The 10869-nt window shown below is 38.0% G+C and overlaps 1 long non-coding RNA gene across 1 annotated transcript; it reads right to left on the bottom strand.

The window, feature by feature from the left end:
• Window positions 1-3939: 3939 nt before the first annotated feature.
• LOC140924364 (uncharacterized) lies at window positions 3940-10869 on the bottom strand. Its single transcript, XR_012164259.1, has 4 exons — window positions 9955-10869; window positions 9568-9781; window positions 9180-9286; window positions 3940-4937 (listed from the first exon to the last, which is right to left on the bottom strand). It is a non-coding gene; the product is annotated as an uncharacterized lncRNA (long non-coding RNA).

Here is a 10869-nt window from a genome sequence, read left to right as displayed (position 1 = left end):
TTGGGACTTAAAGGATTGAATTTTTTATGGCCAAAAAAGGTTTTCTTTTTGTATCTAGAACATTATTAAACATTATTTCTAGTCTTAGTTTGACCGAAAACAACTAAAGAAAAAAATACATATTTTGACCAAAAGCATGGGTTAACCCCTTTAGAAAAATGCGGTTTTTTTGAAAAATTCTGTTTTTTATCGTGAATTATTTCAAGCGAATGCAAATTTTGTAAATTTAGTTTTAATTTTTCAACTAATTTACTTAGAATAGTGTCTATTTCCTTTTTAGTATTGTATTATCAATTTTTTTGTATATTGGTGCTGTATTCTTACGTGGTTAATGGCAAAATAAAAAAATATAAGAATCAATGAGTCAATCTATGAGTGAATGATTTTTAGATGGGAAAATGCTGGTGTTATTAAATCAGTTGTTTAGGAGGTCCAGAGTTCTTGAAATTGGCTTTTTAGATGGAAAAAAGCTGTTTTTATAAAATCGGGTGTATAGGAGGTCCAGAGAGCTCAAAATCGCCTATTTTGAATTAATGGCAAAGAGCTGTTTTTATTAAATATGGGGTTTGCGAGGTCCAGAGTGCTCAAAATAGGTTATTTTACATGGAAAACAGCTGTTTTTATAAAATCAGGTGTATAGGAGGTCGAGAGAGCTTAAAATCGGCAATTTTTGATGGAAAACAGCTGTTTCTATAAAATCAGGTTTTTAGGAGGTTCAGGGAGCTTAAAATAGGCAATTTTGGATGGTAAACAGCTGTTTTTATTAAATCAGGTTTTTAGGAGCTCGAGAGAGCTCAAAATAGGCAATTTTGGATGGTAAACAGCTGTTTTTATTAAATCAGGTTTTTAGGAGCTCGAGAGAGCTCAAAATCGGCAATTTTGGATGGTAAACAGCTGTTTTTATTAAATCAGGTTTTTAGGAGCTCGAGAGAGCTCAAAATAGGCAATTTTGGATGGTAAACAGCTGTTTTTATTAAATCAGGTTTTTAGGAGCTCGAGAGAGCTCAAAATAGGCAATTTTGGATGGTAAACAGCTGTTTTTATTAAATCAGGTTTTTAGGAGCTCGAGAGAGCTCAAAATCGGCAATTTTGGATGGTAAACAGCTGTTTTTATTAAATCAGGTTTTTAGGAGCTCGAGAGAGCTCAAAATAGGCAATTTTGGATGGTAAACAGCTGTTTTTATTAAATCAGGTTTTTAGGAGCTCGAGAGAGCTCAAAATCGGCAATTTTGGATGGTAAACAGCTGTTTTTATTAAATCAGGTTTTTAGGAGCTCGAGAGAGCTCAAAATAGGCAATTTTGGATGGTAAACAGCTGTTTTTATTAAATCAGGTTTTTAGGAGCTCGAGAGAGCTCAAAATAGGCAATTTTGGATGGTAAACAGCTGTTTTTATTAAATCAGGTTTTTAGGAGCTCGAGAGAGCTCAAAATAGGCAATTTTGGATGGTAAACAGCTGTTTTTATTAAATCAGGTTTTTAGGAGCTCGAGAGAGCTCAAAATAGGCAATTTTGGATGGTAAACAGCTGTTTTTATTAAATCAGGTTTTTAGGAGGTCTCGAGAGCTCAAAATCGGCAATTTTGGATGGTAAACAGCTGTGTTTATTAAATCAGGTGTTTGGGAGGTCCAGAGAGCTTAAAATCGGCTATTTTGGATGTAAATAGCTGTTTTTATTAAATCAAGTGATTGGGAGGTTTAGAGAGCTTAAATTGACTATTTTGGAGGGAAAACAGCTGTTTTTTATTAAATCAGGTGTTTATGAAGTGCAGAAAGCTCGAAATCGGCAATTTTGGATGGAAAATAGCTTTTTTAAATAAATTCAGATGTTTAGGAGGTGTAAAGCGCCCAAAATCGGCTATTTTAGCTGTTTTTGTAAAATCAGGTGTTTAGGATGTTCAGAGCGCTCAAAATCGGCTATTTTTGTTGGAAAACAGCTGTTTTTATCAAATCAGATCCCAGTTGTTTAAAAGTGGATAGCGCTATCCACCGGATAAATCACTATCTAGTGGATAAGTATTACGGAAACCAATTGGGCTATCCAATGGAGAGAGATTTATCTAGTAGATAGCGCCATCCACCTTTTGAACAACCGCGGCCAGGGGCTTAAGAGGTCCGGAGAGCTCAAAATCGGCTATTTTAGATGGAAAGCATCTGTGTTTATTAAATCAGCTGTTTAAGAGGTCGAGAGAGCCGAAAATCGGCTATCTTAAACGGAAAACAGCTGTTTTTATCATATGAAGTGTTTAGGAGGTCCATAGAGCTCAAAATCGACTCTTAGATTGATTTCAGGAATTTTCCAACTGTTTGAGCAAAATCATGGTTTGTCCCCTTTGCAAAAAATCCAGAACGGCGACTTTTTGAAAAAGATATTTTTATAGCAAGGAAAGGCTTATTTGATGTCAAGAATATAACCAAACATCATTTCAAAGCATATTTTGAGGGAAAATGAAGAGAGGAATTTTCCAGTTTTGGGACTAAAATTATGGGTTAACCCCTTTGAAAAAAATCCAATATGGCGATTTTTTCAAAAGTATATCTTTATAGCTTGAAAAGGTGTATTTTATATCAGGAACATCACAACATTTTAAGCCTTTCTTGAGCAAAAGTGAAAGGAGAAGAATTTTTCAATTTTTTGACCAAAATCATGTGTTAACCCCTTTGGAAATTTTTAAAATTTGTAAGTCCTTCCTATAGTTATATCCCGACGTCCAAACAAGGTTATGTTACTCTCTGCCAAAAAATCTTACAACCAAAGCACATTAACTTTTAGTTTATTAATCCGGCTATAAATATGAGAGAAAGTTATAATAAGATTATCGTAACAAGAAAATAGCATGATTTAGCGGTCCATATTTTATAATGAGAAAATAGCCGACAGACACTTGAGCCAAAGAAAACTAACGACCACCTCCCTTTTTCCCACACTTGTTTATTCTTGTTGCGGAGGTCTTGGCCAAGACCGTCCGAAACAATAAGAGCATAAGAGGTTTTTCTCTAGGTAATGACGAAGTTAAAATAAGCCAATACGCTGATGATACCATTCTTATATCTTAGACGGTTCAGAGAACTCCCTTACATCAGCAATACAAATTTTACGTGATTTTAGCAAGATCTCCGGCAGCAAGTTAAACGATAGCAAAACAGAAGCTCTTTGGATCGTTTTTAAGATGGAGCATGAACAAATACTTGTTTCAGGAAAGAAGTTTAAATGGCCAAAATATAAAGTCAAAACAAGGTCTGTGGCTGTCAACTGACCCGGACATGGCTTTAAGGTTGAGGTGCAACGAAAAAACTGAAAACATCATGAAGCTTTTGAGTTGCAATCCTCCGAGACCCAGGGGCAGATAAACGGGGCGAGGGAAAGTCTAAACGGGCGGAAAAATGAGGCACGAAGAAAAGGAAAGAACGGCGAGAAGAGCTCTTCTCGCCGTTCTTTACTTTTCTTCGTGCCGCATCTTTTCGGCCGTTTAGACTTTCCCTCGCCCCCACTATCTGCCCCTGGGTCTCCGAGGATGTTGAGTTGCTGGAAATACTGTAAGCATAGGTATCTCCAAAGTTAAACACTTCCAATAAGGAAACGATAATTTTCTGACTCTCGAAGATTTTGCCTCCAAACATGATTTAAGAGTATGCCCGCTCAGCTTTTCTGGTTTATTATCAGCTGTCAAACAAATTCGCAAAATGTTACCGATACTGCTGAGAAAAGGGACTATAACTTTTAAAAAATAAAGTGAAAAAATTGTTCAGAGAGAAAAGCCAGGTCCATTAATGGTCCTTAATTTACCAAAAACTGATCAGAACCAAAAGTTTAACCCTACATAAAAGCCAACTAAAATGGCTTCAAGACTGTAATTACTCAGACGAAGAATGAACTTTTAATTGGGAACTTGCCTATCTTATGGCGCAACGGTACAAAAAGTACCAAACTGCTGTCTAGCGTTCCAATTTAAACTATTACATAGGCGCATACCAACCAATGATTTCTTACTTAAAATAGCACGAAAAGTAAATGACAACTGTCCCTTTTGCAACAATTCCTCAGAGACGCTAATTCATCTTTTTTGGTCTTGTCATGTTACATCCTCTTTTTGGAAAAGTGTAACTGACTGCTAGCTTCAAAACGCTCTTCCGTTAATCCGTAAATACAACTTATTGAACCTTACTGCTCTGGGCTTGTAATCGGAGCCTTATTCTACAGAATACTCGTGCCAATCAAACTATTGTCTCCATTATTTGGCAAGCCAAAATGGATGAAATATCGCCTAATTTTGCAAATTTTCTATGCCTGGTCAATTTTAAGATCTATTATAGAGAAAAAAGAAGGGGGCACTAAAAAATGGAACTTTCTTACGGATAGCTCTTAATACAACTCTTGATATCGATTGTTTCCTTTCCCCTGACGGTCAAATACCAAGAAATTGAAAGAATTGTAAATCTTGTATTTAAGTAAATATAAGTGACTGATTGTATACAATCAACGTTCGTTCATTGCTGCTGTCGTTTTTAGGTAGTGGAACTGTAATTTCTTTTAACTTTTGTTGCTTGTTGGGTTTTCCCTATTCCCTATTGTTGAAACGGTAAACAGTGAAAATAAAAATAGAAAAAATGACTGCTGCACTGGATAGAAGCCCAGCGTAATGCGAACATCAGTCCCCGTTTATTTATACAAATAAAAACACTTAAGTACTGCAAAGGCAGTGAAGCACGAAAAATGTAACAAGCTCTAAGTAAAGTTCTTTGATCGATAATATAATAAAGATGATATCGTGTCTGCTGCCCGTCAGGAAAAACCCCCTTAGCTAAGGAGGAAACCTGAACCCTCCCGAAAGCAGAGCCAGACACTTAACAGGAACCTCGAGGGAGAGAGGTTGAACTAGAATACACCTCTGCTTTCTTCCTTATGACAGGCGAGAAATCTTGCCACCACACTCCTTCTAACTGAAAGATATGAAATATGATAACAAGCACAAAGAGTCAATGTTTAAATTCAAATTAATGTTTCATGGCATAAAGTGTACTGAAATTGAAACAACATGTATCACAACAAACTGATATTGATCAAGAGTCTCTTAATCCCACTTATAAATCTGCTGTATATTGACTGCTGTAAACAGTGTTCCTTCAAGGATTTGTGCAGGAGTGATAATGGTAGCCATAATCAAATGAAGACAGGTAAGTAATGGACATGCACTGACCAAAATCACAACAAGAGTAGAAAAACAGTCAGTTTGAGTACCAACTTATTTGGGTATCCTGGCTTTACTAGGTCCACACCACAGTAATAAGGGCAAGCATAAGGGATGGCTTTGTAGTTGAACACTACACATAGCGAAGAACAGTTAGTATGAGTTTCTGGATTCCATACTTACTGGTTTATTGGTTGACCGGTTCTATGATCTCTGATCTCTTGTGTTATGTAGATTAAGTGACACCGGCTTCTGCTGAAACAGTTCATCGGCCACATAACACCACTACACCTTCCACAAGTTCAGCTTTCATTGGAATCCGGCCAAACACAAGCATCCAGCCACCATAAGGAATCCAATTTCATACAAGTAGTATCTTCCACAAGTTTCCAGTCAGATATCTGGAATATATGGGGCAGGCACAGGGATGCAGTTGTGGATCCATGATCACAACAAGTGAAGAGGAACAGTCAGTATAAGAACTGACTGAGTGGGTGTGTTATTAAATCAGGTGTTTAGGAGGTCCATAGAGCTCAAAATTGGCCTTTTTAGATGACAAATAGATGATAAATAGGGAAGAACAGTTAGTATGATTTTTTGCTTTCCATACTTACTGGTTTATTGGTTGACCGGTTCTATGATCTCTGATCTCTTGTGTTATGTAGATTAAGTGACACCGGCTTCTGCCGAAACAGTTCATCGGCCACATAACACCACTACACCTTCCACAAGTTCAGCTTTCATTGGAATCCGGCCAAACACAAGCATCCAGCCACCATAAGGAATCCAATTTCATACAAGTAGTATCTTCCACAAGTTTCCAGTCAGATATCTGGAACGTATGGGACAGGAATCAGGGATGCAGTTGTGGATCCTTGATCACAACAAGTGAAGAGGAACAGTCAGTATGAGAACTGACTGAGTGGGTGTGTTATTAAATCAGGTGTTTAGGAGGTCCAGAGAGCTCAAAATTGGCTTTTTTAGATGATAAATAGCGAAGAACAGTTAGTATGATTTTTTGGTTTCCATACTTACTGGTTTATTGGGTGACCGGTTCTATGATCTCTGATCTCTTGTGTTATGTAGATTAAGTGACACCGGCTTCTGCCGAAACAGTTCATCGGCCACATAACACCACTACACCTTCCACAAGTTCAGCTTTCATTGGAATCCGGCCATACACAAGCATCCAGCCACCATAAGGAATCCAATTTCATACAAGTAGTATCTTCCACAAGTTTCCAGTCAGATATCTGGAATGTATGGGGCAGGCATCAGGGATGCAGTTGTGGATCCTTGATCACAAAAAGTGAAGAGGAACAGTCAGTATGAGAACTGACTGAGTGGGTGTGTTATTAAATCAGGTGTTTAGGAGGTCCAGAGAGCTCAAAATTGGCTTTTTTAGATGACAAATAGATGATAAATAGCGAAGAACAGTTAGTATGATTTTTTGGTTTCCATACTTACTGGTTTATTGGGTGACCGGTTCTATGATCTCTGATCTCTTGTGTTATGTAGATTAAGTGACACCGGCTTCTGCCGAAACAGTTCATCGGCCACATAACACCACTACACCTTCCACAAGTTCAGCTTTCATTGGAATCCGGCCATACACAAGCATCCAGCCACCATAAGGAATCCAATTTCATACAAGTAGTATCTTCCACAAGTTTCCAGTCATATATCTGGAATGTATGGGGCAGGTATCAGGGATGCAGTTGTGGATCCTTGATCACAACAAGTGAAGAGGAACAGTCAGTATGAGAACTGACTGAGTGGGTGTGTTATTAAATCAGATGTTTAGGAGGTCCAGACAGCTTAAAATTGGCTTTTTTAGATGATAAATAGCAAAGAACAGTTAGTATGATTTTTTGGTTTCCATACTTACTGGTTTATTGGTTGACCGGTTCTATGATCTCTGATCTCTTGTGTTATGTAGATTAAGTGACACCGGCTTCTGCCGAAACAATTCATCGGCCACATAACACCACTACACCTTCCACAAGTTCAGCTTTCATTGGAATCCGGCCATACACAAGCATCCAGCCACCATAAGGAATCCAATTTCATACAAGTAGTATCTTCCACAAGTTTCCAGTCAGATATCTGGAACGTATGGGGCAGGCATCAGGGATGCAGTTGTGGATCCTTGATCACAACAAGTGATGAGGAACAGTCAGTATGAGAACTGACTGAGTGGGTGTGTTATTAAATCAGGTGTTTAGGAGGTCCAGAGAGCTCAAAATTGGCTTTTTTAGATGATAAATAGCGAAGAACAGTTAGTATGATTTTTTGGTTTCCATACTTACTGGTTTATTGGTTGACCGGTTCTATGATCTCTGATCTCTTGTGTTATGTAGATTAAGTGACACCGGCTTCTGCTGAAACAGTTCATCGGCCACATAACACCACTACACTTTCCACAAGTTCAGCTTTCATTGGAATCCAGCCATACGCAAGCATCCAGCCACCATAAGGAATCCAATTTCATACAAGTAGTATCTTCCACAAGTTTCCAGTCATATATCTGGAATGTATGGGGCAGGTATCAGGGATGCAGTTGTGGATCCTTGATCACAACAAGTGAAGAGGAACAGTCAGTATGAGAACTGACTGAGTGGGTGTGTTATTAAATCAGATGTTTAGGAGGTCTAGAGAGCTCAAAATTGGCTTTTTTAGATGATAAATAGCGAAGAACAGTTAGTATGATTTTTTGGTTTCCATACTTACTGGTTTATTGGTTGACCGGTTCTATGATCTCTGATCTCTTGTGTTATGTAGATTAAGTGACACCGGTTTCTGCCGAAACAGTTCATCGGCCACATAACACCACTACACTTTCCACAAGTTCAGCTTTCATTGGAATCCGGCCATACGCAAGCATCCAGCCACCATAAGGAATCCAATTTCATACAAGTAGTATCTTCCACAAGTTTCCAGTCATATATCTAAAATGTATGGGCAGGTATCAGGGATGCAGTTGTGGATCCATGATCACAACAAGTGAAGAGATACAGTCAGTATGAGAACTGACTGAAAGGGTGTCCAGAGAGCAATCAGCATCACAATGTATCACCAAATACTTGTTTAACAAGTTACTCTTATTATGCTCTGGGCTTTTTTGAACTTGAAAACCAAGACAGTGATGTTAATGATTAAGGAAAGGTATATATGTGTGTTATTCACCGGCTGGGGGGTCCGTATTGGGAGAAACTAGGCCGATGGCGGTACTCAGACAGAGGGCACAGTTTCTCCCAATATGAACCGACCTAGGCCAGTGAATAACATTTTTATTTGTTTTCCTACTGAGATTTAAAAGTTTCAGGAAAATTTTACTTCAGCCTCCAACCTATTTGTGTTGAAGAAGGGCGCTTTCATGTTGATGTCCAAAGCGCGCGATCGATTGCGAACCAAAACAAAACATTACAACATGATTTATGAACTTGTAATTTATATTATCACAATTAAGCTCTCTTTTAGAATAAAGAAAGGTTTTTGTGTTTTGGTAGATAATTCATAATCTGAGTGTCAAACAACCATAAAAGAATTGAGGAACTTAAAAGCTACAGGAAAGAATATACAGCAAAGAATTTCTTCAGCTGAATATTAATAATTTACTTTAAGATTAAAATTCAATCTCGTGGGATAAAAACTGCACAATTATTAAAGGCTTTATAAAAAGAGCGAATTAAACATACCAATCTTTGGGTTTTGAATTGAATTGGAACAAAAGAAGGCAATGTGGGTAACTAAGCAAGTATATAAACAAAGAAATGAAAACGGTGATAACCAACTGCTGGAAAAGTTGTTTGTGTTGTTTGTTCAAGATTGAAAACTAAATGTAATCGTTGACAACAACCTTTTCTGAAAAGTAGAAAACTGGTGAGGTAAAATTCAAAGAAAAACGGCAAAATCTAGATTCAGACAGCAAAAATGGAAAACAAACCTACAAACAGAGCAAACGGTGTAATAAAAGCAAGATTGCAGAACTTACAGCGTAGTTTATAAAGCTAGTGAAGCAACATCACGAGCCACCTGTTTTGCTTTACTTTAGCGGTTTTCCTGGCTGACTTGCTTGATTCTCCCCGTCAGATTTTTTGTCTGAATAACAAAATTCACTTTTCTTTAGCTAATGCTAATAATAGCGCAAGTTTTAAAAGAAAAATGGTTAAAAATCACCGGTTTTGCTCATTCACAAACAACAAACAAACTTGTGAATGAAGCTGCCAAAGATTCCGCCCAGGTTAGTGGGCAAGATCATAAAAAACTGCCCACTCTTAGAGCAAATCAGATTGCAGGATTTGGAGGATTCTGCCCGCTTGCAAGATTAAAAAAAAATAACAGACAGTTATCAATCCAAAAAATTGAATTAAGTCACATACCTGATCGCCAAATCCAGAACTCTGTTCACCAACTAAAACATCCTTCTCTGAAAGCTGCCCTGGCCAGCACAAGGTAGATTCCACCAAAAGAATTTGGTAAAATGGAAACTTGGCAGGATTTTCTGTCTTTGTATTCAATTATCAGGTGAGGTAACTCCAATTTATTAAAAGTGATGTGGCAGAATAATGTCCAACAAGTTCGGCAGATCAAGACCTGAAATGACAAGTTTTATAAAATCAGCATCACATTGTATCATCAAATACTTGTTTAACAAGGCACTCTTGTTATGCTTTGTGCTTTTTTCAACTTGAAAATCACGTAATGTTCATTCTCAAGGAAAGGTATAAGACAGTTATTAATCCAAAAAATTGAATTAAGTCACATACCTGATCGACAAATCCAGGGTACATGGTGGAGGGAAAAAACAACAGTGGCTTGGCCTCCTTGCCTCCTTGCTTTCTTCCACATGGCAGGCGAGAAATCTTGCCACCACACTCCTTCTAACTGAAAGATATGAAATATGATAACAAGTACAAAGAGTCAATGTTTAAATTCAAACCAATGTTTCATGGCATAAAGTGTACTGAAATTGAAAAAACAACAACCACCATTGATCAACAGTCTCTTAATCCCACTTATGAATCGCTGTATGTTGACTGCTGTAAACTGTGTTCCTTTGAGGATTTGTGCAAGAGTGATAATGATAGCCATAATTAGTTGTGGATCCATGATCACAACAAGTATAGAGAAGCAGTCAGTATGAGTACTGACTGAGTGGGTGTGTTGAGTATCCTAGATTTCCTGGAGTTGGATGGTAGGTTCCTTCGACTTGCAGGTTGATACCATAGCAAAATGGGCAGGAATCAGGAATGCTTTTGTAGTTGAACACTACAAATAGGGGAGAACAGTTAGTATGAGTCTCTGCTTTCCATACTTGCTGGTTTATTGGTTGACCGGTTCTATGTTTGCTGATCTCTCGTGGCATGTAGATTATTAAGAGTGAGCTCTTTGAGACGATCTGAATGAGGATAAGTGATCCGAGATCACTCGGATCATGGTAGATCAAAATTCATTGGTTCATTTGGTCTACCATGATCCAAGTGGTCTGAGACCTCCGATCCTAGTAAATCCTTATCATCCCAAAGGTCAACCCACCCCAAGTGACACTGGTTTCTGTCGAAACAGTTCATCAGCCAAACACCACTACACCATATCCACAAGTTCAGCTTTCATTGGAACCTAGTCATACACAATCCTCCAGCCACCGTAAGGAAACCAATTTCATACAGGTAGTATCTTCC

Source organism: Porites lutea, chromosome 14, assembly GCF_958299795.1.
Source record: "Porites lutea chromosome 14, jaPorLute2.1, whole genome shotgun sequence".
NCBI lineage: Eukaryota > Metazoa > Cnidaria > Anthozoa > Scleractinia > Poritidae > Porites > Porites lutea.
The sequence above is the reverse complement of the archived record's forward strand: the minus strand, read 5'-3'. Positions and strand labels throughout refer to the sequence as shown.